Source organism: Bos javanicus, chromosome 28 (assembly GCF_032452875.1).
Source record: "Bos javanicus breed banteng chromosome 28, ARS-OSU_banteng_1.0, whole genome shotgun sequence".
In the NCBI taxonomy this organism is placed as follows: Eukaryota; Metazoa; Chordata; class Mammalia; order Artiodactyla; family Bovidae; genus Bos; species Bos javanicus.
In genome coordinates, this window is record NC_083895.1 from 13,974,908 (window position 1) to 14,000,678 (window position 25,771).

The 25,771-nt window shown below is 38.4% G+C and overlaps 1 protein-coding gene across 7 annotated transcripts in view; it reads left to right on the top strand.

The window, feature by feature from the left end:
- The window catches only part of CHRM3 (cholinergic receptor muscarinic 3), a 559,389-nt gene that overhangs the window by 346,672 nt on the left and 186,946 nt on the right, over window positions 1-25,771 (top strand). The window contains exon 1 of one of the 7 annotated variants that reach the window (XM_061404949.1): window positions 6,392-10,093. The exons of the other annotated variants lie outside the window; for them this stretch is intronic. The gene's annotated coding sequence lies outside the window, so the exon portion shown is untranslated. Of the gene's footprint in view, window positions 1-6,391; window positions 10,094-25,771 lie in introns of those variants that run through there. 7 annotated transcript variants of the gene reach the window in all.

Genomic DNA, 25,771 nt, shown 5'->3' on the forward strand with positions numbered 1-25,771 from the left:
AGAAAAGCAGATGTGGAAGAAAGCTTGTGCCAAGGTCCTGGGGTGGGAGGGGACTATGGGCACAAGACTGGGGAGGGAAAAAAAGGCCAGAATTTGCACAAATACAGTATAGAAGTCAGGTAAAGCCTCATGGGGAATGAAGCTGCAGCAGTATCACAAGAGGTAGGAAAAAACTGGAATGTTTTAAACCAAGGGTATGTGATCAGATTTGTGCTTGGAATATATCAACTCAGTTAAGTTATATAATATAGATTGAGGGGCAAGTGAACAAGAGTCAACACTTTCATAGCAGTCCTGGCAAGATTCCAAGGTAGAGGCTTTTATAGCAGTCCTGGCTGGAGATGAAGAGAGACAGATTACAAAAGGATAAAAATATGCTGGTTTGATATTCCATATGAAAGTCATTCTTGGTCCCACCCTAATCGTCACACTCCCATATCTTACCCATCACCTTGACCTACAGATTTTACCTCCTGAGTATCAAACCAGCATATGTCTCTCCTTTAGTAATCTGTCCAAAATTCATCTCCAGCCAGGACCACTATCAAAGCCTCCTACCTTGTAATCTTGCCTACTTTGGTTCCCTTGCCTCTCAGTCTATCTTACACAACTTAGCTGAGCTGATATATTCCAAGCACAAATCTGATCACATACCAAGAATGACTTTTCTCTTTCTCAGAAGGAGAAAAACAAATGTCATATATTAACACATATATGTGGAATCTAGAAAAATGATATAGATGAACCTATTTGAAAGCAGAAATAGGACACAGATGTAGAGAACAAATGTGTAGATGCCAAGGGCAGGAATAGATGGTGGGTAGAATTGGGAGATTGGGATTGATATATATACAGTATTGATACTATGTATAAAATAGACAACTAATGAGAACCTACTGAATAGCACAGGGAACTCCATGTGGTAACATGGAAAGGAAATCCAGAGAAAATGGGATATATGAATATGTTAAGCTGATTCGCTTTGCTGTACAGCAGAAGTTAACACAACATTGTAAATCAATCATACCCCAATAGAAATTAAAAAAAAAAAAAAAAAACTCTTCCAGTTCTAGCTTGGGCAACTTCATGGTTCACAAATGCATCTTGACTGCCTTTCATCTCCCACCTTAACTGTCCATTTGACCAATCTTGTGTTCATTCTACTGCCAGGACTGGGATGCTATCCTCAAGAGTGGGCAGAGACCTAAATCTTAATTCCCCAGGAGGATAACTGAGACATTTTTTTCTCTTTTAGAAGACTATACTGAAGTTTAGGGGAAAGAAAAGAGAATTATAACAGAGATTAACTTGAAACTCATGAGTTTGAGCAAGCTCTGAGAGTTGGTGATGGACAGGGAAGCCTGGAGTGCTGCATTCCATGAGGCTGCAAAGAGTTGGAAACGACTGAATGACTGAACTGAACTGAACTTGAAACTACCCCAAAGTAATTACTTTTGGAGCCCCCAAACCCACACTCATCCTCACAGAATCTATAACAAGGTGTATCACTACTTACCTAGAAAATACCACCAGGTTTCAAGGGTTGGCTTATATTCACCAACAGGAGTGATTTTACCCATTTAGATGCTTTTTGAAATTAAGGTCCAAAATTCTGAAGTAAGATCATGTCTTTCTTCCCCCAGTTATAAAGTTATTGGCCCTCATTTCCTTTTCTGAGATGATCTTCTCCCCATAATTGACTATGCAGATGACCCTTCTATCAGGAAAACAAACAACCTCCCAGCAAAGGGGTGTCTTGTTAGCTTATGATCTCAATAGGACAATGAGATGAGAACACAAAATCAGGACATTCTGGGATATTCAGATTTAAATTACCCCCTATAGTTAAACTTTTGAGTGGTGTGTGTTATGAGCAGATCTCATAAGCTTTCTTTGGCTGCAATGTGGAAGACAGACTAGAGAGAGTCAAGACTAGGTGTGTGAAAGTAAGAAAGAGACTTCTGTAGCAAAGCCAACATGAGAAGAGAATTTGAACCAAGGTAGTGACAGTGGTGATGAAGAGACAAGGAAAAACAATCATTGAGCCTAAAATCATTAAGGCTTAATGATTAAGGCAATGCATCATAGTAGTTAAGAGTCAAGGCTTTACAGACACCAAATCTAGTTTCCAGACTTGGTTTACTATATATTAAAAATGTGACCTGAGAAATTTGCTTAATATCTCAAATACCAATCACCTCATCTATAAAGTGAAAAGGATGATACCTACTTTACTAGATAGTTGTAAGGATCAAATGGGATCATTTTCCAGAGCATTTTGTTACCTGTCACAGAATTAAGTGTCAGGTTAAGCTAGGAATTTGAAGGGCTCAATTTGGTGGGTTTGGGGTTAGAGGTACTTGGTGTATTGGACCATCTAGATGGACAATTGTACACTTGTAAATGCAACAAATGAAGTAGATATGGGAGAGAAATGACTTTGTGAGTGATCAGAATTTTGTCAGCAGTAGCAGCCACGGACTATTGAGTAAGACTCAAATGAGTAAGTTATTAAATAAATGAAGGAGAAGAAGGGTTGAGGAAAGAACACTGGAGAAGAACTTGTTAAAAGTGGGCAAATGAATGGTCCCTGAAAATAAAACCTAAGAAAAATTTGGCCAGAAAGGTAAGGGGCAATTTAGGAAATCGTGATATTCTAGAAGCTAAGGCAAGAGAGAATTATAAGGAGGGAATGACCAGTAATGTCAAATACCACAGATTAAGTTAGTAAACTCTGAAAAATATCCACTAGATTTATCAACTAGGAGGTTATTGATTGCCTTGAAAATATCAACTTCAGTGAAGAACTGATACGAATTGAAGACATATTTAGGAGTGAATGATTGAGTATACTGCACATTTTTAAGTAGCCAGAACATAAAAGGAGAGAGAGGGTAGTATAACTAGAAGAGGAGATATGCTAAATGCAAGGGGTTTTTGTCAGCACTTTGGTTTGGTTTGTTTTGAGCAGGCTTGTGTGCAATGGTGCCCTGACATACCAGCACCACTGGGAAGTGAAGGGAAACAGAAGCCCTGATTGGTACCTTTTGCCATTGTCTTGGTTACCATAATCCCACCATGACTGAAGTCAAGCTGTAAGTGTAATAGCACTAAATGCAGATAAAAGATATAGATGCCTAGAATCAGGCACCAACTCCAGTGTACCACTGCGTAGAAGCCAATGGAATGGGGAAGCTTAAAGGTTTGTGTGTGAAATGAAATATCTAATAAAATATATAAGGAGGGTGAGAGTAGAATCAAGAATACAGGGGAAACTCAGAATACAGAGAAAATACATCACTTGTAATAATTTGGGAGGCAGAGGTTTGGGTTGGAATAAGTTAATACTGGAGGAGATGATGTTGAATGCGTTCTCACTTCATGGGCTAAGCATGCTGCTGCTGCTGCTGCTGCTAAGTCGCTTCACTCATGTCCAACTCTGTGTGACCCCATAGATGGCAGCCCACCAGGCTCCCCCATCCCTGGGATTCTCCAGGTAAGAATACTGGAGTGGGTTACCATTTCCTTCTCCAAAGCATGAAAATGAAAAGTGAAAGTGAAGTCGTTCAGTTGTGTCCAACTCTTCACAACCCCATGGACTGCAGCCTACCAGGCTCCTCCACCCATTGGATTTTCCAGGCAAGAGTACTGGCATGGGTTGCCATTGCCTTCTCCACAGGCTCAGCATTAGCCAATGTAAATGAGGCAATGAGTCAAATATTACCTATTCTTTCCAATCCAATGGTGGTTGGTATATAATATTGGATTGGAAAGAATAGGTAATATTTGAAGGAAAAGTGGATGTGGTAGGAGAGTTGGACAGTGTTGAGGTGCCAATGATATTGATCCCAGAACTTCGTATCAGCACCATTCTGCAGTTGCATGGATTTTCCCAGAATTTAGCACAGGTATATAGTAGCATAGAAATGAAAACCACTGCATTGTTCTTGGGTTGAAATTTTGCAGGAGAATGTGGAGGGTGGGCAAAGATTTGGGGGAGCGGTGGGTATTAACAACAGCATGTTTAAAGAGATATGCAATGATGTCTAGGATGAAGAGAGAAAAGAGTAAAGCTGAAAGGATTTGTTCAACCCAAAGAAAATGGTACTTTTCAGAGAGTCAAAGTCTTAATGAGGTTGTTGGACAGGTGTAGAGGAACTATGAAATGGAGAGAGCAGAAAAGATGGAGCGGGGGGGGATGCTGGTGAGGGAATAAGTGAACAAGTAAAGAGGGAACAGAGTTTTGGTGACCATGCATGTGACTGAAGCCGAGTGGAAGTGAAGATCATTACACTGAGTAAGGGAGAACATTGGATGTTCATTTCAAAGGACATTATAGTCACTGAGGATCTTGGATTGAATATTAAGACCTTAAACCATGTGCCAAAGTCTCTGATGAATATAAGGAGCTCCCTGGGATTGCAGCCAGTTGCAAGAAAAAATGGGGAATAGTTAAAGAGTTTAGGCCTCAAAAGAGAACATGCTTCATTGGACAATGAAGAAAGCTAGCCATTGGGTCTTGAGACGGTAAGATTTTTTTTAAATTAAGATCTTTTTAGACTTTTGGATTGCAGCCATTCTGACTGGCGTGAAATGGTACCTCATAGTGGTTTTGATTTGCATTTCTCTGATAATGAGTGATGTTGAGCATCTTTTCATGTGTTTGTTAGCCATCTGTATGTCTTCTTTGGAGAAATGTCTGTTTAGTTCTTTGGCCCATTTTTTGATTGGGTCATTTATTTTTCTGGAGTTGAGCTGTAGGAGTTGCTTGTATATTTTTGAGATTAGTTGTTTGTCAGTTGCTTCATTTGCTATTATTTTCTCCCATTCTGAAGGCTGCCTTTTCACCTTGCTAATAGTTTCCTTTGTTGTGCAGAAGCTTTTAAGTTTAATTAGGTCCCATTTGTTTATTTTTGCTTTTATTTCCAATATTCTGGGAGGTGGGTCATAGAGGATCCTGCTGTGATGTATGTCGGAGAGTGTTTTGCCTATGTTCTCCTCTAGGAGTTTTATAGTTTCTGGTCTTACGTTGAGATCTTTAATCCATTTTGAGTTTATTTTTGTGTATGGTGTTAGAAAGTGTTCTAGTTTCATTCTTTTACAAGTGGTTGACCAGTTTTCCCAGCACCACTTGTTAAAGAGATTGTCTTTAATCCAGTGTATATTCTTGCCTCCTTTGTCAAAGATAAGGTGTCCATATGTGGGTGGATTTATCTCTGGGCTTTCTATTTTGTTCCATTGATCAATATTTCTGTCTTTGTGCCAGTACCATACTGTCTTGATAACTGTGGCTTTGTAGTAGAGCCTGAAGTCAGGTAGGTTGATTCCTCCAGTTCCATTCTTCTTTCTCAAGATAGCTTTGGCTATTTGAGGTTTTTTGTATTTCCATACAAATTGTGAAATTATTTGTTCTACCTCTGTGTGCCTTATGATCCAGCAATCCCACTGCTGGGCATACACACTGAGGAAACCAGAAGGGAAAGAGACACAGGTACCCCAATGTTCATCGCAGCACTGTTTATAATAGCCAGGACATGGAAGCAACCTAGATGCCCATCAGCAGATGAATGGATAAGAAAGCTGTGGTACATATACAAAATGGAGTATTACTCAGCCATTAAAAAGAATACATTTGAATCAGTTCTAATGAGGTGGATGAAACTGGAAGCTATTATACAGAGTGAAGTAAGCCTAATGAGGTGGATGAAACTGGAACCTATTATACAGAGTGAAGTAAGCCAGAAAGAAAAACACCATACTAATGCATATATATGGAATTTAGAAAGATAGTAACAATAACCCTGTGTACGAGACAGCAAAAGAGACACTGATGTATAGATCAGTCTTATGGACTCTGTGGGAGAGGGAGAGGGTGGGGAGATTTGGGAGAATGGCAATGAAACATGTATAATATCATGTATGAAACGAGTCGCCAGTCCAGGTTCGATGCACAATGCTGGATGCTTGGGGCTGGTGCACTGGGACGACCCAGAGGGACGGTATGGGGAGGGAGGAGGGAGGAGGGTTCAGGATGCGGAACACAGGTATACCTGTGGCAGATTCATTTTGATATTTGGCAAAACTAATACAATATTGTAAAGTTTAAAAATAAAATAAAATTTTAAAAAAATAAAATTAAAAAAAAAAAAAGAGCCCATTCAGGAAAAAAAAAATTTAAGATCCTGCACTTCAGTAAACATTAGTAGGCACAGCAAAAAGCCCAGGTGCAGCCAAGGTGGTTATCAAGGAAAAGCTGCTGCTGCTGCTGCTAAGTCGCTTCAGTCGTGTCCGACTCTGTGTGACCCCATAGACGGCAGCCCAACCAGGCTTCCCCGTCCCTGGGATTCTCCAGGCAAGAACACTGGAGTGGGTTGCCATTTCCTTCTCCAATGCATGAAAGCGAAGAGTGAAAGTGAAGTCGCTCAGTCGTGTCCGACTCTTAGTGACCCCATGGACTGTAGCCCACCAGGCTCCTCCATCCATGGGATTTTCCAGGCAAGAGTACTGGAGTGGGGTGCCATTGCCTTCTCCATCAGGGAAAAGCAGCTCTCTTCTAAGATGAGAATGCCCAAGAGGGTTTAGATTGTTTGACCTGATCTAGGTTTGTTACTTTACTTTTGTTTTCACTATTCACACACATATGTTTGAAAAATATGTTTCTGAAGATAGTTACAGGATGATCTTGTCAGGATAGTAATTGAAATGTCTTCAGTTCCAGAAAGACATAGGTATTCTTAATCACCTTCACTGTTTTTTGCATGAATAAATTTGTCATGACTGCATCTTCCGAAAAAGAAAAAGTTCAAGGGTAAGAACAGAGATGAATTGAGGCTCTCAGGAAGTCTTATGCCTGTTCTGGACCTATATGCTCACTGAGGAGGTAGTTACTCACCTTAAAAGCAACCAGTTGTGTTGACTTTGTTATGCTGGTACCAGGAAAACACAGAACAAACTCTTTTGAATGATAGAAGCCTTGCTGGACATTTCAGTATCACGGAAGGGAGTTGGGGCCATTTCTTTGGCAGAAATAGAAGTGTTTTTCTTACCAGATAATTTCATTACCGTTGTTGTTGTTATTGTTCAGTTGCTAAGCCGTGTCCAACTCTGCAAACTCATGGACTGCAGAAGACTAGGCTCACCTGTCCTCCTCCATCTCGGGCAGTTTGCTCAAATTCATGTCCATTGAGTTGGTCAGTGATGCTATCTAACCATTTCATCCTCTGCCACCCCTCCTCTTTTCCTTCAGTCTTTCCCAGCATCAGGGTGTTTTCCAATGGGTCAGCTCTTCTCATCAGGTGGCCAAAGTGTTGGAGCTTCAGCATCAGTGCTTCCAATGAATGTTCAGTGTTGATTTCCTTTAGGATTAACTAGTTTGATCTCCTTGTTGTTTAAGGGACTCTCAAGATTCTTCTCCAGCACCACAATTCGAAAGCATCAATTCTTTGGTGGCTCAACCTTCTTTATGGTCCAACTCTCACATCTGTACATAACTACTGGAAAAACCATAGCTTTGACTATACGGACCTTTGTCAGCAAAGTGATGTCTCTGCTTTGTAAAATGCTGTCTAGGTTTGTCATAGCTTTTCTTCCAAGGAGCAAACGTCTTTTAATTTCATGGCTGCAGTCACCATCTGCAGTGATTTTGGAGCCCAAGAAAATAAAGTCTCTCACCAGTTCCACTTTTTCCCCATATGTTTGCCATGAAGCGATAGGACTGAATGCCATGATTTTAGTTTTGTTAATGTTGAGTTTCAAGCAAGCTTATTCACCTTCCTCTTTACCCTCATCAAGACACTCTTTAGTTCCTCTTCAATTTCTGCCTGTAGAGTGGTTTCATCTGCATATCTGAGGTTGTTGATATTTTTCTTGTTTCCTGTTTGTGATTGATGTAGCCTGGCATTTTGCACGATGTACTCTGCATGTAAGTTAAATAAACAAAGTGACAATATACAGCCTAGACTTGGATTACTGTGATATCGAATGGTTTGCCTTGGAAAGGAATCAAGATTATTCTCTTGTTTTTGAGGTTACACCCAAGTACTGAATTTCAGAGTCTCCTGATGACTGTGAAGATTACTCCATTTCTTCTAAGGGATTCTTGCCCATAGTAATAGATATAATGGTCATCTGAATTAAATTTGCCCATTTCCATTTATTTTAGTTCGCTGATTCCTAAGATGTCAGTATTCAGTCTTGCCATTTCCTGCTTGACCACACCCAATTTACCTTGATTCGTGGACCTAACATTCCAGATTCCTATGCAGTATTGTTCTTTTCAGCATCGCAGTTTACTTTCACCACCAGACACATCCAAAACTGAGCGTCATTTCTAATTTGGTCCAGCTGCTTCATTCTTTCTAGCGCTATTAGTAATTGCCCTCTGCTCTTTCCAGTAGCATATTGGGCACCTGCTGGCTTGGAGGGCTCATCTTCTGGTGTCATATACCTTTTTGCCTTTTCATACTGTTCATGGGGTTCTCGTGGCAAGAATACTGGAGTGGGTTGTCATTTCCCCCTCCAGTGGACCACATTTTGTGAGCACTCTTCACTGTGACCTATCCGTCTTGGGTAGCTGAGCACTGCATGGCTCGTGGCTTCATTGAGTTACACAAGCGCCTTCTTCATGACAAGGCTGTGGTCCATGAAGAGATTCATCACCACTGGAAAACCCTAATACAGAATTTAAGAAGGAACAGATTCACATATTTATCAGTTTCATAGTTATGTTACTAAGAGTGGTTGTTGACGATTATCCGTTGGTTAGGGCTTGAAGTGACATCTCTTCAGATGTGAGCAGTGACCTATATGGTAATGTCCTTTGTGGCAGAAATATGAAGTTGGGGATGCTTATACACCGTCTGCTTTCTCAAAGTGTGGTTTACTCTTCTATGCTACCTGTCACTTCTGGCTTAAACATTGTCCAGGAAATTCACCAACACTGAACAAAGAACCAGCTCCCTAACTTGAGTTTTATCCTTCCTCTTCTAAAATTGACATCCCCCGAGGCAATGTCCTGAAACGACTTGTCCTGCTCTGGCTAAATGGTAGTAATTTGTTCTTGACTCCAGCAGTTTATCAAACAAGCTCATGTTATGCCATGTCAGTGTCTTGAGTGACACAGCCACAATAGGACAGGGAAGTTGATTTTTCTACATTTATTTCTGCTTCATCAGAAGCATGATTTTGTGTACTGACAAGTAAATGGCATAGGTGTAGGGGAAAGAATAGCAATCACCATATTATTTTGCCAGAATTCTTGTGTTAGGGTAGCAAAAAATGCTGAGAAAGATAACTGCATGTTATAATGTTCTTTTCAAATAATGGCAAAGCTTTAATTAACTGATAATCAGACACACTCAAGATTGAAATGCAGCTTACAAAGTTGAATCATGGCAAGTGGTTCATTGAACACTGCACAGAAAGTAAATGAAGTGTATATGTTCTAATCACAATTGGAATTTTAAGTGAGTGGAATGGAATAAACTTGGTTTGGAATTTGAAATAAATTCAGCTTGGAATGTGTCTTAGAGACCAAGGTTTATACAAGAGCTACACAAACTTCTCAGCATGAAACATGACACAAGGTGAAATTTTCCTGGCATCTTAGAAGAGCCAGATATGGATTTCTGCAGGACTGGGGCACAGACAGTTGGTCCAGAACTATTTGTTTCTACTTGGGGAAGAAACATGGAAGCTTATCTAATACCTTGGGGTGGGAGTAATATTCCACCTGGTGGATGGAATTGTGTATGCTTTCTCAGAAGGTGCTGTTTTTAGCTTTGTGTTACCAATAAAATATTTTCATCCGGTTTTCATTTTTCTATCATTTGATGTCTACTTCAGTAGTTCTAAGTAACTTTATCTATCACATATATTAAAAACTAGTTAGAAAAAAGGAGAAGTGGCTGGAGGAAAAAAAAAAAAGAATTAACTTCCAGTAATTCAGGAGAAACCACTAGCAGCAATTTACCTGTTTTGTTGCCAAAGCTGTTTTCTCAAATTATAGATTCTCCTGAGCTCAGAACTCTGCAGGGGAATTGTAAAGCAGACCAGACTTTGTATGCAAAGCTGAAGAAGCATCTTTTATTGAAAGGTAAGTTTAAGTCATGAGAAGACTTAATCTGCAGAATAGAAAAACCTGCATCTCTTTTAGGAGCTTAGAAATACCAGGTGAATTAAGGCTCCAAAGAAGGCTCCAGGGAAATGCAAGGTGCTAAACTTCAAAAGAGAGATCATCTGTAAATTAATACACTGGAAAAGAGGGCTGACTTCAGAAAATGGAGGAAATAATGAGTGAGGGGCTGTAAATTAAAGGTTCATAGAGTTCGAGAGTTTCGGAAGTGAAATGATGAAGTCAGTGAGCTCCAGGAATGCTGGATAATCAGGTTTGATGGATTGCTTGTTCTGAGTTTATTGCTGTTTGGAGGGATGAAATTATTCCCTTGTACTACACGTTACATTTTTCCACTAAACCATATTTCCATTCGACAGTAGCTTGTGATTATTTAGTCCTTGTTTGCATTCAGGTAGAATCAAGATAATGCCCTAGAATTTAGCAAATGTTTGTTTCCCTGGCGATGACAGACCTTCCTGTGTTACTGTTTTGGGGGCAGATGTACAATGTTTACAATTTCCACTGCTTGGAGATTTCTATATATTTATCCTTGGATTAGACTCAAAGTAAGCTGATTTTATTGAGCCACTGGGTAATTCTGACCATTTCATCTGGCGATTCTAGTCTTGTATTGTTGCAGCAGACCTTTAGACATAAGGAATTACTGGGTCACCAGCTCACAGAAATGTCTTCTGATTATGAACGCACTTTGAGCATGTGTCCATTCAAGGTAAGGGGAAAACTATTTCATGATCTGCCTTAATGCCAATTTTAGTTAAATAAAAGTGGGACTTCAGGCATGGCCCAGTTGTATCTTCTTAAATTTAGATAGTCATTCAGCAATTCTGTGTAAAACAAGAGTTCTTTGAAAAACTGAACACTTGGATGAAGCAACCGTGTCCTTCAAACCACATCCTTCCTGCTGCCTGTGGGAAAGAGGTGGTGTTTGTGTCAGGCTCTGAGCACATGCAGAATAGATCTGTGTGTATTTCCATAAATAAAAGGACATTGTGTGTGAGTTTGGCACCTGTGATGGCAAGAGCAGTTGATTGCTTCCGAAAGCTTTGTTCCAACTCCAGGAACAGCAAGATTTTTAAACACTGAACTAGGAACTGGGCACTAAAAATACATACACAGGAGACCTATGATAGCATTAAGTTTTGGAAGCAGAATGAAGACTTGCAAACTATGTTATAGGTGTGTCGTTACTCTCATTATTATGGTTCAGGGGAAGGGATTTGACAGGCTGTGTATCCAGCCTGCAGACTAATGAGCCATGTTGTAGTAGCGAAGTGAGTTACTGCTTGTTGTTTCGGTGAAGGTGATCCAGAATATATAGAATACAAGCATCTATTTTGCTAAAGCTGGAAACTTTGCTTTGTCTATTTTCTTTGCTTATCTTCTTTGTATTGTGTTTCATAGAGCCATTGGCAATTAACAATCTTGTCCTTCATTCAGAGACAGAGGAATACCCAATCAAAAGATTTTTAATAGAATTGAATGTTATATTACAAATTAGGCTTGGATTATTAAAATGAAGCATTACTTCTCTAATGCTATTTGACTCCCATTTTCTCAGGGCAAAAATTGGGACTTTTCCATGTTGTAAGCAGTTGCCAAGTAAACAAAGAGTGTGATGTTTTAAATGCACCTGATATTTTCAGATGCTTACTCCCAGGTCTTCAAGGGTTTTGTCTGTAGAGATATGGAAATTTGAGGGTATTTTTTTCTTTTTTATATCTTTCTCTTATGTGATTCTCTACAGCTTTTACTATAAAGTTCAAGAATAGGCATGATTTAAAGAGAAAACAAAGTCTTATGAAATTCATGTTGGAAATCATGAATATTATATTTGATCCTTACATCAAAGTGGCCATCTCCTTGTATATAATGAAAATAAAGACACTTTCCCCTTAGGTTTATTTGAACGCACTTTTTTTCTTTGTGAATTAAATTTCCTTCTTGAAATATGTGTGACGGAGTGATTTTGTTGAGAGGCAGTATGCATTTTTTAATTTTATTTTTGTTTTATTTACATTCAACTGAAGTAGATTTGAGAAGAATATATATTTATTTAAGGAAAGGTTTCCATCAATTATTATAATATGGGATTATGTATTGTGATATTTTAAATAATCATAATTGTATTCAGATGATGGACAGAGGAACCTGGCCTCTGAAGCCTGGCAGGCTACAATCTGTAGGGTCACAGAGTCGGACACGACGGAAGCAACTGAGCAGGCACGCACACACGGTCCAATTAAAGGAGCACTCTTTTGAAGAAGTGGGAATATGACAAAAGCCCAAACTCTGTGCTGTGTAAGGATGTCTATTTCTCAGAAAACCCAGTGTGTTTCAGTTCTTAACAGACATTGTGAAAGAGTCCCTGTCTAATTCAGTGAGTGAAATTCTCTTCAAAGAGAATGCAGAATACAAAAGATGAGGTTAGTGGTAGGTAAGAAAGGAGTGTTCTTCTCCAGCTCACCTGACAACCGACCACCTTTCCCTCAGCTCTTATCTCTCTCCTTAGATCATGATCCTGGAGTTTTCAGGATCAAGTGGGAAGAAACACATTTAAATGATAGGCCTAGCGTTGAACCTTCCGGTTGGCAGTTTATTGAGTAATCACTAATTTTCTCAGGGCTTCTCTTTTGTTATTTGCATTTTTATTTTTTGACTCTGCTGGACCTTCATTGCCACAAGGGCTTTTTTCTAGTTGCAGCGAATGGGGGCTGCTCTCTAGTTGCGATTGCAGGCTTCTTATTGTAGTGGCTTTTCTTCCTGCGGAGCACAGGTTCTAGGGTGTGTGGGCTTCAGTAGTTGCCATTCCTGGGCTCTAGAGCACAGGCTCAATAGTTGTGAGGTATAGGCTTAGTTGCTCCATGCCATGTCATCCCCCAGGTCAAGAATTGAACCCATATCTCTTGCATTGACATGTGGATTCTTTACCACTGAGCCACAAGAGAAGCGCCGGGGGGTTTTGATTTGTTTTGAGGCCACACCACACAGCATGTGGGATCTTACCAAAGATTCCTGTACAGAGATCTCTGGTACAGAGTTCCAGTACCAGAGATCGAACCTGTGCCCCCTGTATTGGGAGCACCTGGTCTTAACCACTGGACCGCCAGGGAAGACCCATTTTCAGGGCTTCTGAAACACAATAATGTGTCATCCATGAACAACATAAATGCATTTCATTAACAGGTAGTACAAAGTTTCAAACGAAGAGTAAGTCAAAATGGGAGATTATATTTTAATGAAGGACAGAAAAAGTACCTTCGTAACAGATTACAAAGAGTGAAAAAAAAGTCTTTACATATTCCAGTTCAAATAAAGAACATTTCAGTGAAATGGTTCCTCTACAGATAATTTATCATGGGGTAATCTATACATAATATTCTCTTTGTACAGTATGCAGAATACAAAAGCAGTGTTATATAATCTGGTAGGAGATTGTTTGCACTCATTTGTATTATATGCACCTGTAAACCAACTGGAGGAAAATACAAACAAGACCAAAAAATATAAAAATGTATCATGAAAAAGTAAATGTTGCAGAAGGTGAGGAAAGACAAAGGAGTTGATGTGGGAAATTTCCAGGACTTTGAAAATGAGTAAAACTTGTACTCTCAACAAAAGTTAGGGAAGGGTATTCCAGACCATGAAATTTTCTAGAAGAAAATGAAAAATAATTATTTCATTACTTCACATTCAGCTTTTGGTTCAAGATACAAGCATTTAGAAACAGTGCAACTTACTTGATCTTCTCCTGCATATATCATTCAATTTCTCTAATGTTCTAGCCAAAGTCTGTGAGGCAGTTTAACCACTTGATTTTGCTGGCAATTTATGAAGACGTAGTTACCTGGAAAATGCTAAAAAGGTTGACCAAAATCAGTTGTCTTTCATGCCTGTGAAATGTGCCTTTGTTTCAGTCAAGTTGACTTGATAGCTGAGAAGACCAAGAAAACCCCCTGTATGTTTCTTAGCACCCATTGGCCATATGGGCCTAACCACTCACAGGTACCCAGTTAGTTGCATGAACAGATATTATTGCTATCTGCCCCTCCTCATTTAAGTATTATGTTTACCAACTTACAAAATCTTTTCTCTCACAGTTTAATAGTTAAAAGGACACAAAATCTGAAGATATAGATTCTTACCTTATAGTTATTCTTAGTTGTGACTTTGGTAAAATCAATTACCTTATTTTCATCTTAGTTTTCTTTCATTGAGTTACTATTTTTTGGTTCAGTATTTATTTATTTATTTGGCTGTATTTTGTCTTAGTTGCAGCAAGCAGGATCTTTGATGTGTCATGTGGGACTTTTTGTTGAGGCCTGTGGACTTCTCTCTTGAGAAGGCATACAGACTCCGTAGTCGCAGCTTGCGGGCTTAGTTGCCTGAGGCATGTAGTATCTTAGTTCTCCTGCCAGGGACCAAGCCTGCTTCTCCTGCATTGCTAGGCAGATTCTTAACCATTGGACCAAAGGGGAAGTTCCTTGTGGAATTACTATTCATTAATCACACTGAGCAGCACAAATGCCTTGTCTGCAATGCAAGTATATTGGAGTTAAGAACATTCAATATTTAAGGTAACTAATGTATAAGTAATATATTTCATTTAGAGCTAAACCAACATATGCAAGAGTTGCACTTATGATGACCGTTCAAATGAGTTATTTCTAAGTCTAGAAAAACTATGCATTTATTTAAGAACATTTATAAACACCATTGAGTTTTATTAAATCCTATATTTCTTTTATGTGTGTTTCTTAAGTATGTTCTAGGGTAGATATAGAGCAGATATCACTTAAGAGGTTATAAAAAGTTAAAAGGAATAAAAATCAGATTAGGTTTGGTTGATCATCACTATATTAATTTATTCTGATTAAGGCTTAACAATTCCTTATTGATATATATATATAGAGAGAGAGAAAGACAGTGAGAGAGAACCTAGATGAGCACTTGGAGTCAATGGAAATGTATGAATTTACTCAATACCTTTGCTTTCTCTTTTTCCTCTGTGTAATGTGAAAAATATTGCTGAGTTGCAATGTCAGTGGTATCTAAATCTGCTTTCATGAGAAAGGAGCCATTACTTCAATTTTTGTAGCCACATACAAAGCAACATCCCTCAGTTATTTACCAGAAATACCAAACACATGAAACAGTCCCCTTCAGTAAGCATAAAACAGGGTCTAAATAGATTCTAGATACTTTATTATAAGGATAAAATGGTTTTCTAAAGTGTTACAGTTTTCACCTTTTTACATGTTAATATCTTCAATGTTAATCTTTCTTTGAAAGATAAATAGTTTCTATTACCTTTGATAGCAATGACATAAACAGAATTACATTTTTTACTTTTTGTACTTGATATTTTCAACTTTATCTTTAAAATGCATTATGGATCATAAGGACTAGAAAGTTCAACAACTGCACAAATGTTTATTAAGCTTCCATATTGTTATTACTAGAGTATACTTCTATGACTTACAATAATAGCTAACATATATTGAACAATTTGTATGCACCATACCCAGTGTTTGGTACTTTATATGCTGTATCTCACTGCACTAATTATGTGTAGGATGTCAAGTGAATACATATGATCTTTTTCCTTTGGGAAAAATTGTATAAGATGATTCTAGAACTAGATTGGAAATTATTGTAGTCAGTGTGACTGAACCAAGGCTACTGCAGCTCTTTTCGGGAGCTGGTCTTACCTCTGCTGCTGCTGCTGCTAAGTCGCTTCAGCCGTTTCCGACTCTGTGCGACCCTATAAACGGCAGCCCACCAGGCTCCCTCGTCCCTGGGATTCCCCAGGCAAGAACACTGGAGTGGGTTGCCATTTCCTTCTCCAATGCATGAAAGTGAAAAGTGAAAATGAAGTCGCTCAGCCGTGTCCAACTCTTAGCGACCCCATGGACTGCAGCTTACCAGGCTCCTCCGTCCATGTGATTTTCCAGGCAAGAGTACTGGAGTGGGGTGCCATTGCCTTCTCCGGGTCTTATCACTGAGCCTCTGCTATTCTGCAACTTAAATATGAGGCCACAGTATGTAGACCAGTAGTATTTTTCATCTTTACAGCCCCAGTTCCACTGAGTGCCAAATTGTTGTTGACTGCTCAGTTGTGTGCAACTTTTGGCAACCCCATGAACTGCAACACACTAGGCTTCCTTGTCCTTCACTATCTCCCAGAGCTTGCTTAAACTCATGTCCATTGAGTCAATGATGCCACCACCCATCTCATCTCTGCTATCCCCTTCTCCTCCTGCCCTCAATCTTTCCCAGAATCAGGGTCTTTTCCAGTGAGTCAGCTCATCACATCAGGTGGCCAAAAATTGGAGTATCTGCTTCAGTATCAGTCCTTCTAATGAATATTCAGAGTTGATTTCCTTTAAGATTGACTGGTTTAATCTCCTTGCTATCCAAGGAACCCTTGAAAGTTTTCTCCAGCATCGCAATTCAAAAGCATCAATTCTTTGGTGCTCACCGTTCTTTATGGTCCAAATCTCACATCTGTACATGACTACTGGAAAAATCATGGCTTTGACTATACAGACCTTTGTTGGCAAAGTGGTATCTCTGCTTTGTAATATTCTGTCTAGGTTTGTCATAGCTTTTCTTCCAAGGACCAAGCATCTTTTAACTTCATGGCTGCAGTAAACATCCACAGTAATTTTGGAGCCCAAGAAAAGAAAGTCTGTCACTGTGTCCATTTTTTCCCCATCTATTTGCCATGAGGTGAAGGGACCAGATGACATAATCTTTGTTCATTGAATATTGAGTTTTAAGTCAGCCTTTTCAGCCTCCTCTTTCACCTTCATCAAGAAGCTCCTCTTTAGCTTCTTTAGCTTCACTTCACTCACCTCTTTGGCTCCTCTTCACTTTCTACTGTTAGGGTGGTGTCGTCTGCATATATGGGGTTATTGATAATATTTCTCCCAGAAATCTTGACTCCAGCTTGGGATTCATCCAGCTTGGCATTTCACATGATGTCCTCTGCATATAAGCAGATTGACAATATACAGCCTTCATATACGCCTTTCCCAATTTTGAATCAGTTCATTGTTCTATGTCTGCTTCTTGACCTGCATATAGGTTTTGCAGGAGACAGGTAAGGTGGTTTGGTATTCCCATCTCTTGAAGAATTTTCCACAGTTTGTTGTGATCCACACAGTCAAAGGCTTTAGAATAGTCAATGAAGCAGAAGTAGATATATTTTTGGAATTCCTTTGTTATTTCTATGATGCAGTGGATGTTGGCAATTTGATCTCTGGTTTCTCTGCCTTTTCTAAATCCAGCTTGTACATCTGAAAGTTCTCAGTTCATGAACTGTTGAAGCCTAGCTTGAAGGATTTTGAGCATTACCTTGCTAGAATGTGAAATGAGGGCAATTGTGCAGTTGTTTGAGCATTCTTTGGCATTGCTCTTCTTTGGGGTTGGAATAAAAACTGACTTTATCCAGCCCTGTGGCCACCTCTGAGTCTTCCAAATTTGCTGGCATCTTGAGTACAGCACTTTCACAGCATCATCTTTTAGGATTTGAAATAGCTCAGCTGGAGTTCCATCACCTACACTAGCTTTGTTCATAGTAATGCTTCCTAAGTCCACTTGACTTCACACTCCAGAATGTCTGGTTCTAGGTGAGTGATCACATCATTGTACAGTTCTTCTGTGTATTCTCGCCACCTCTTCTTAATATCTTCTGCAGAGCTTGCCAAAAATTCAGGGACTTTCACCACAAAAAGTCAGGAAACAAGCTTCATTTTATGAATAAGTATACTTTGAGATGATAGTCATTAAAGGCAAGCAGTACAATCTCTGTTATTTTCAAATATGGTTGAAAACTCACAAATCTGCCCATGTCTCTATCCAGATCAGTGTTGACCGAAGCCAGAAGCCATGCCTCTGCTGGCCATATGGTTAGATGCTGGAACCGTGGTCACTCTGGCTAAAATGTTGTCTTAGGAGGGCATGGATACATTCTAGTTCTTATAAACTTCCCCAGTTAACAGAAGAATATCTTAAGCTCTTGTTTAGTCACTAAGTTGTGTCCAATTCTTTTGCAACCCCATGGACTATCACTTGCCAGGCTCCTCTGTCCATGGGATTTCCCAGGCAAAAATGCTCAGTTCGGTTGCCATTTCTTCCTCCAGGGAATCTTTCTGACTTAGGGATCAAACCCTCATCTCCTGTATCTGCTTGCATTGGCAAGTGGATTCTTTACTGCTGAGCCACCTGGGAAATCATCCTTGGACTCCTAATGAAGTGTAGTAAAGTGTGACTCTCTTTACCAAGTCATTTGTTGAATGGACACTTATGGGGCTAGCATTGGCTAAAAGGGATCATTTTTTGGAGTGTTCTTCAAATTGAGATGTTTTAGTAGTACAAGATATGATAATGGCTAAGAGTCAATGTGAAAAGTATGATTTAATGGGTTAAAAACCAGGTTTTACCATTTATGTAATTGTGTGTGTTTTGGGAGGTTATTAACCTCACTAGACTTTAGGTCCCTTGCTTGTAGAATGTGTATTCCAGTGGGGCTATCATGAGAATTCAATGAACTTGTGCATTCAAGTGCTTAGCACAGTTCCCGGTACAAAGAACACATATATTAAATGCTAATGTTAGAATAGCATCTAATAATTATTCACTAATCTGGCATTTTTTCCACATGGATGTTTTCAACTTATCTCAAGCAGAACACCTTAATCTTCTTTCAGTGTGCCATATTTCAACTTTTCACCTAATCATGTAAGCTAGAAATTCTAGTTGCTTACTATTTTTTTCCTCTGTCTCCCACATGTGATCAGTTACCAAGGCCTGATTCTTTTGTCATGTAAATATTTCTAAAGTTTCTGCTTTCTTATACCAGTTCCTTGTTTCAGGCCCTTGTCTTCTCTGGACCTGATGACTAAAGCAGCAATCACATATTCTCACGTTCAGTTTTGCCTAAGATGTCCCCATCGCACCCTCCCCTGCACTGTTCTTCTACAGCACATGCTCACTCTGGCACCCTTCCCATCGCTTGTAACTATAAACTGAGCATTTTAGGACAGCATCTTTTTTGATCTGGCTCCTACCTCCCTCTCTAACATAAGTTCCTTCCTCAACATACTTTGCACTTTGGAAGTTACCTACAAAATGATTTTTTTTTAATAATTTAGCTATTAGAAAAAGTCCAGCTTTAACATTTTCTGGAGAATAATGGCCCTATATTTTCTTTGCTTTTGTGTATAATGCTAGTATACTTTACCAAGTAATGGGACCATTTTTCTGCCATTGTAACCATTAAATTGAAGCTTGGAAAATGAATATTAAGTAAGAGCCTAAAGTATTGATCATTTGTTTCTAAGATATTGTAAATTAAATGCATACCATATTAAGATAGAAATATACATGTATGTGTAGCTTAGTCCTCAGTCATGTTCAACTCTTTGTGACTCCATGACCCGCCAGACTCCTTGGTCCGTGGAATTCTCCAGGCAAGAGTACTGGAGTGGGTTTCCATTTGCTTCCCCAAGAAATATGCAAATGTAAACTAAAATTGAAGATATGTCTACTTAAGATGGATACCAACATACTAGATTATATGCGTGTGTGCATGCATGTGGGTGCTCAGTCACTCCATCGTGTCTGACTCTTTGCGACCCCATAGACTGTGGCCCACCAGGCTCCTCTGTCCATTGGATTTTCCAGGCAAGCATACTGGACTGGATTTCCACTTCCTACTCCAAGGGATCTTCCCAACCCAGGAACTGAACCTGTGTGTCCTGCGTTTTCTGCATTGCTAGGTGGATTCTTTACCACTGAGCCACCTAGATTATATACAAGAGTAATTTTGTAAATCTACAAGAGTGCATATGTTTTTATATACTAGAGTAATTCCACCCTCTGCAAACTGATTTGCTTTTTGTTTCTTGTTACTAGATATGACAGTTGTTTCTATGGATATTCATACTTTTTACGCCAAATGTCCCACTGCATAAATTAAGGTGATGTAGTTGCCTCATCTATTAGGTTTTAAGCTTCTTGACAATAGGGAAACTCTTAAAAGGTGCTTCCCACTATGCTTAGAAAAGACAAAACACTTTGTAACCAGTCTGTAAATGATTGTTGACCAGCTTGAGGGTCAGATCATGAATTTTGAATTACTTTACCCAACAATTAGGAGAGTTTTGCTGTCTGATAAATATAAAGATCGTGTGCCCTAAAATCTAGCTTGGATTTGCAAACTATTTCGAAGGAGTAAAGGTTAATTGGGTTAAAATAATAAATGGTTACTAGTTAGAATTCAAATGAGGAACAGTATACAATTCCCCTTTTTAAAATTTATTAAGCAGTATTATAAAATATGACTAAAAACACTACTGTAAATGTCTTTAAACTCTTTCATTCTTCCATAGTCTGGCACCGGAGTCAGCAAACCATAGCCCTCAAGTAAAATGTGCCCCACTGGCTGTTTTTTAAGTAAAATTTTTATTGGAACACAGCCATGCTCACCCATTTGCACAGATAGAATAGAAACTCTCAGATCCTTTAATGAAAAGCTTGCTAACTCGATCTAGCGTACTAGTTCTTCAATTTTTTGTTTAGATTTAATTATATTAATATGTAATTTTTTATACCTTGTGAGTGATTATGTTTTATCTATGAATTATGATAATGTTCATCTTGGCACTGAACTTTTGAATAAAAAATAATGTTAACTAGTTCCCTGGTGGTCTAGTGGTTACGATTCATTGCTTTCACTGCCAAGGGTCTGGGTTCAATCCCTGGGGGGTGGTGGGGGGCTGACTAGGATCCCACAGTCTGCAAGACATGGCCAAAATAAATAAATGGTAATTTCCCAATACCCATGGAGTTCATGTGCCCTATGTTACTCAACTAGACCCCATTTGTTAGACATTTAGTCTTTTCTATTATGTTTTCACTGATTTCAGTTTATCTTTTTAAAATTATGACTACCATAGACTTCAAAGTAAAAAATATTAATGTAGCTCCTATTATATCTAGAGATTTATCAAGCGGTTTATCAAGTTTGGGGGAATAGGATTCATCTTTATGGTCTCAACAATTACTTTTCTGATTATCTAAAAGACATATAGTAATATTTAGTGGACAAAACACTTGTCTGAAATCAATGGGCAGTACTTCTGCTTTCCATTGAGTATAAAATCCTGGGCAATCTCTATTTTAGTTTTCTTTCTAGAAAAACAGATGTGACAATAAGTGTCTTATGGAACCAATTCCAAGAAATGATCTGCTGATGAAACTATGCTTTTCTGAATAAATAAGAATGACTTATTTACTATTATGATGTCAGCATCTCACAGTGCCTGATAACAGTGCTTATTAGTTATTTATTATCTAAATTAACGATGATATAGGGAGTTGCAGATGTTCTAGAAGGCTACCAGAACAATAGTTAAGAGTGTAGCATCTAGAGTTAGCAACCCTGCATTTGGATATTGGTTACACCACTCAATCACTTTACACACATTAGTTAAACTGTAAGCCACACCCCACTCCAGTACTCTTGCCTGGAAAATCCCATGGGTGGAGGAGCCTGGTGGGCTGCAGTCCATGGGGTTGCGAAGAGTCGGACATGACTGAGCCACTTCCCTTTCACTTTTCACTTTCATGCATTGGAGAAGGAAATGGCAACCCACTCCAGTGTTCTTGCCTGGAGAATCCCAGGGACGGGGGAGCCTGGTGGGCTGCTGTCTATGGGGTCGCACAGAGTCAGACACGACTAAAGCGACTTAGCAGCAGTAGCAGCTTAGCAGCATGATATGGATAATAACAGTACCTATTTCATAGAATTATTGTGAAGATCAAATGGTAAAATCCAAATATAGTGCTAACAACGTACTTGGTACATGGACAACTGTCTGTATATATGTTATTATCATGTATTAGTGTGAATCTCAAGGGAAGAGGTATATAGCCTGTCTTGAAGGTAATTCTTCCTGGAAGGTCTTCATCTTCTGTTTGGATATAATTGTTATTCTAAGTAGCCTGGCCCTGACCCCAGTAGAATGAATATTAAAATATTCTCTCATTTCAAAATGTCAGTTTCATAATTTCTTTGCCAATTGAGCCCTTGACAGGGAGGCACTTTCTCTGACCTTTTTTGGTATTACCAATTGTTTAAAAGTCTCTATTAAATTTTAAAAAGCTTTTGTGCTACTTTTCCTTGATCCTTATTATAGGTTTGGAATCGTGTGCTATAAAAAGTATTTGGCTGTATGTGCTTTTATAATGGAAGTAATTTAATTGGGCACTGTGCCTCCACAGATCAGCAAGGGTCAAATGACTTTTTAAGAGTACATGAGAGAAGTATTACATAAGGGGGAAAAAAGGAAAAAAAATAGTCTTCCTACTTGCTTTCAGCACTGAATTGCTTATGCTTCATTAAGGCCATTGGTAAGTCTCCCATGTTATGTATTTGCAAACCTGCTCCACTGACAGACAAGCTCTCCACATTTGTGCTCCTAGAGTGGACAGCTAACCACCCCACATCTGTTTAGTTTCTGTCTGCACAATTTGAAAATCCTGGGACAAGGACACCTCATATACGCTACACCTAATATACTTACTCACTGTCTTGTCAGGAATGCTTTCTGCCTTTGAAGTTTCCTCATTAAAATTTTCCAGGATTACACTTGTCACTCTGGAGGAGTACAAGAAAAGAAATATCTTTCTTAAAAAGGTGTTAGATACCCCAACCAAATCCATTTACATAACCTACTTCCTTTTCACACAATATCAGCAAAATTACAGTTAACCACCTCTCTGCCTGTTGTTGATAAGGGTTTCCCATTTAAGTGAAACGAATAGTTTGCCGCTCTCTGAATATACACACACTCATGTCACAACCCCCCTACTGACAGAAATTTAACACTGGTGGTCAGGATAACAGGCCATTTGAATGAGATTAGGATTGAAGACAGTGAGACTTTAGGGATTCTGCCAGTAATCCTGAGTTTCTGATTTATGTAACATTAAGATATACCTATTTTGTGACCAACTCTCTGGTTAAGGATGTAATACAGAAAACTACATCTAGAAAGCAATGTGTCCATTTGTCAATATTTCTGACTCAGTTTTAAGTCTGAAATCTTTCCATCTTTGTCCTCTGTTTTATAAGTTTGCAATAGTAGTTCAGTTATGTATTACATAGATAATTTTTTTCAAAATAGTTTAAATGGTATAAGTTGACAAGTCTTTATAGGAAATGAAGAAATATTATATTCCCTTGTAGCTGATGGTAGTGCAATTAATGGAATCACTTAAACATTTTGCTTTAGGATATCCCCAAATCACAATGGAAATTTTGGCCCAGTCTCTGTTTTTCATTCTAATTTTGACTGAGGCTCTACTTTTCATCAAGCAGACAGGTCTTCATTGTACACACACACACACGCATACATATTTATTTATATTCTTTGAGCCACCAAAAAGACTATCACTGTTACAGATAAAGCCAACACAAGTTCATTCATTCACTTCATTTGAAATGTTTTGTGTATTCATCATGTTTAAGGTGTTGTCTAGATCAGTTCTCCAAGTATGGTCTGTTGAGATGTATTTTTTTTCCTCAAGACCCACCCAGAACAGAGTACACCAGGTCAGAACTCTTTTAAGATGCTAAGGTTATAATTATACTATGTTGACATTTATGTTGATGGTGTAAGCTGCTGCTGCTCAGACGCTCAGTCATATCTGACTCTTTGCAACCCCATGGACTATAGCCCGCCAGGCTCCTCTGTCCATGTGATTCTCAAGGCAAGAATACTGGAGTGGGGTGCCATTTCCTCTTCCAGGTCATCTTCCCCACCTAGGGATAGAACCCAAGTCTCCTGCATGGGCAGGTGGATTCTTTACCACTAGTGCCACCTGGTAGCCCTTGATGGTATAAAAGCAATGGTAAGTAAAACTACTGGTTCCTTAGCAGGAATCAAGGCAGGGACACAAAGCTGTACTGGTCATTGTATACTTCAGTACCTCTTGCCCACACAGATTTCACTTGAGTGCAATGAAGCAGTTAAAAAACTAGAGCCAAATAATTTTGTTAAATCTCCATCCTTGAGGACACATCAGTTTAATATTCTGTGTACACAGTGTGAAATGTGCATAAAATTGTCTCATACTGAAGCATGATGTTTGGCTTTAAAAAAAACAGGTGCTTGTTTCAGATGCAAGCTGAACAAACTACTTTTTTCTTGGAACACCATTTGTACTTGAAAGAATGACTAACAGACAAACTTTGGTTATTCAGACTTGAATATTTTGTGGATATTTTCTTTAAAATGAATGAGATGAGCTGTCATCTCATTCAAAGGAAAATAGTTGACAGTACCTGTTGCCAGTGGTAATTTTAAGCTTTCAATTAAAATTTTCAAAGAATTATATCCATCACATGAGTTTGACAACTTAGTAATATTTTAAAGGTCTAAGACAGATATAATGAGATTGGTGGTGATATTAATGTAACTATTTTGTATTCAAAAAAAAAAAGTTCATCGAACCTGGACTGGCACATTTCGATATTTGGCAAAACCAATACAATATTGTAAAGTTTAAAAATAAAATAAAATTTTTTTAAAAATTTAAAAAAATGTTGAAATCTGGAAGGTCTACATAAGGTAATGAACCAATGTGTGTTGTTGTTTTTTTTTAATGCAAGATGGTACAGAATTATGCATTGGTTAAAAGAACCATTCAAAATACCGTGGGTTTTAATATCACAGTATATAAAAACTATAGGTTAGATTTTACATTGCATCTCATATTTAAGGAACTACTGTTGAGTTTAGATATATTTTCAAAGCAAAATAGCTACAATTATCTGGAAAAAAAAGGTATTAAAATAGTACTCTCCTAATTAGATCTTTATGGAGGTATATTTTCTACATATATATGAAGCAAAACTACATATCTCATTAATGTATTGAATTCAGAAACAGAGATAAGTATCTAGCTGTCTTCTTGTCAGACATTAATGCAATCTGTAAAAATGTAAAACAATGCTACTATTATCAATAAGATTTTGTTTAGAAAATACAACCACTCTTCAGCAAAAAAAAAAAAATGTTATCTATGTTAGCATATGATTGGCTTATTGTTTTTAAATTATCAGTTTTAACTTTAAGTATGGTAAATATTGTTCATATATAGTCCCATAAACAAATAATCTTTTGTGTACTCAGTGATTTTAATAGTAGAAAGAGGAATTGAGACCAGAAATTTTGAGTTTTTTAGACATGGGAATGCAGAATCAAGGACACAAAGTAACCATCTTCGTGGTTTAATAGAGAAGCAGAACAAGGAATGCAGCTATTACATTTCATGTGATATTGAAATAGAAATTTGTAAAAATACAATGAGGAGAGAGAGGCAGGACTTATAACTCACAGGTGAGACAGGAAAGGCTTCTTGAAAGAAATATCACTGTATCTGAGTTTAAAAGTTCATCTAAGTCTTGAAGTTCAAGTACACATTAGGCCAGTAAGGAGAGAGGGCATTCTTGTAGAAAAAACAGTCTGTTCAGAGGAACTCCAGATAGCAGAGTTTTCTGGAAACTGCACATTTATGTTTCATGAGTGAGCCATGGGTACTAAAGCGTGAGCTACAGAACTTGCC